We start from the raw sequence: 2,500 nt of genomic DNA, 5'->3' as shown, positions 1-2,500 counted from the left end.
AGGCTCTTTGTTTGGTCAGCAGCGAACCTGTAACACCAATGTCGACTGTACGTACAATAACCATACTAGACGACCGACGTGTAAATGGCCTGATCCAGAACTTTGACTGGGAAAGCTTAACAATACATCATCACACGGACGCATATGATTTGCTTGTTAAGAAATTCAACGAAATTTACTCATGTTCCATGAGAGAGGTGAAGCAAAAACTAAGAAACCCTGAAAAGAAGTGGATAACAAATGACATGTTGGCGTTATCGTTTGAAAAAAGCAAGCTTTGGCAACTTTGTAAGAGTAGTCCCTCCGACACTGAGTTACAGAAGTTGTATCGTACAGTTCGGAATAAGCTTACATCAAAGTTAAGATTAGGAAAGCGGCGGTTTTACTCTGCTGAGTTTGTAAAATGCCGCGGTAATATGAAAAAAACGTGGGGACTTCTTCATGGCATAATGGGTAAAACTAAGAACAAAAATCTAGATACTGAATTAAGCCGTACCTTTGGCAGTGAAAGTAATCAATCTACGGCGGACTCGTTCAGCGAACAGTTTGCTACATCTGTGAAGGACTTAAAAGCACAACCGCAAGCGCCTCCGGCGCCATACAACGGTCCAAACGTATCAAACTCTGCGTACTTACCGACGGTTGATGACACTGAGTTATGGAATATTCTTCAGGTCCTCCCACTGAGCAAACCTCCTGGATACGATAAGATCAGACTACGTGATGTAAGAAATAATTACAGCAAACTAAAAACTGTGCTCCTGCATATTCTTAACGGTTGCTTCTCAACAGGGGAAATACCACAAGGTATGAAAATATCCGTTATACGGCCCATCTATAAGTCGGGCAAAAAAACTGATAAAAGGAACTACCGACCAATCGCTATATTGCCTACCATTACTATTTTAATGGAGAAAATCGTATATCAGAGCATGTTGTCGTTTTGTGACAGATTTGATATCCTAAATGGCACACAGTATGGCTTCCGGCGCGAGACTAGCACTGTAGATCTTCTAGAAGATTGTTGTGACAATATTAACATGCATATAGATAGAAATGAGATTGTCCTTGGATTGTTCTTAGACTTAACCAAAGCTTTCGACACAGTGGACCACGGCATTCTGTTGCAGAAATTAGAGAACATTGGATTTCGCGGACCTTACCTCATATTTTTCTCAAACTACCTTTCAAATCGTGTTCAGGTTGTGCGAGTCAAAGATAATTTCAGCGACTTCAAACCTCTTCTATATGGCGTGCCACAAGGCTCCGTTTTAGGACCTTTCCTTTTCAATATTTATGTAAATGACTTGGCATATCTTAGACTGAATTCGGTACTCTACCAGTACGCTGATGACACAGCGCTCCTTGTTCCGAATGAGTCGTACAACAGGGCTGCAGAGCTGCTACAAGCGGATGTTAAAAAAGTGTGTGATTGGTTTTCAGGTAACCAGATTTACATTAACAAGCAGAAAACGGCTCTGGTTTGTTTTCGAAATCCGCACAAAAAGGTCACATTAAAGGAATCTGTTATTGTGCACGGTACTTTCTGCCCTAGATGTCAATGTGTTTCACTGCCCTTGTCTGAAAGAGTCAAATATCTAGGTATTCATCTCGACGCCAACATGTCTTGGTCTTTTCATGTTGAGCATATCATCAAACGACTCCGTGTAACTTCTATGTATCTTTACAGAATGAAATTCAATACTTCTGTTAGGTTGCGTCAGCTTGTGTTTAAGGCTATAGGAGAGTCTATATTAAGGTATGGTGTCACTGTTTATGGCTCATGTGCGTTGTCTAGAAGGAGCCAAATCGATAGATTACTACACAGAATTTCCGCAAACATTTTGTATGGCACGTCTAAGGAGACCTTAGATAGTGCTGAAAGAATGATTGCAGCTGATGTGTACTTCATTCAAGATTTATTTACACATGTAGTAATTAGTAGAAACTACTTTTCTAATAACTTTAAGCTTCCTGTGAACAAACCTAAAATACTAAGAAAAGTAGAGTCGTTTAAGCTTCCCAAGATATATACACACTATGGAAAAATGTGCCGAATGTTCTACATCCCATTCCTTTTTAACCAGCTTCCAACAAAAATACTATCATTGCAGACTATCAAAGAGGTCAAATCACAAGTAAAATCCTGGCTAGTTACGTCTAGAACCTTTAAAACGGTACACTGACATAATGGCTCGAAACACTTTTAAGGTCTTGTTGATATGTGTTACGAAGCACGGTTGCTTTTTTGTTGTTGTTGTTGTTGTTGCATCCTCATAATCTATGTATTTAACCTACTTTTTCAGTGTGTACAAGTGTGATTGTTGTTCCTATCAATATGTTTTTTTTCTCTCTTTTATATTGCAAACCATGTAATTTTGTCTGTACTGAGTCTGCACTTTGTTTGATTGCCGTGGCCCGCCCACAAGCGCCCTGTCTTGCGCTTCCGCGGGCACACATACTTCCATGTGTAAATATGACAAAATAAATATGTATGTAT

The 2,500-nt window shown here is 39.7% G+C and overlaps 1 protein-coding gene across 6 annotated transcripts in view; it reads right to left on the bottom strand.

Annotated features, from left to right (window-relative positions):
- Positions 1-2,500, bottom strand: part of LOC149348929 (uncharacterized) — a 31,362-nt gene that overhangs the window by 3,091 nt on the left and 25,771 nt on the right. The window lies entirely within an intron of this gene.

This window comes from Amblyomma mixtum, chromosome 4 (assembly GCF_055824585.1).
Source record: "Amblyomma mixtum isolate Tamu chromosome 4, ASM5582458v1, whole genome shotgun sequence".
Lineage (NCBI taxonomy): Eukaryota > Metazoa > Arthropoda > Arachnida > Ixodida > Ixodidae > Amblyomma > Amblyomma mixtum.
The sequence above is the reverse complement of the archived record's forward strand: the minus strand, read 5'-3'. Positions and strand labels throughout refer to the sequence as shown.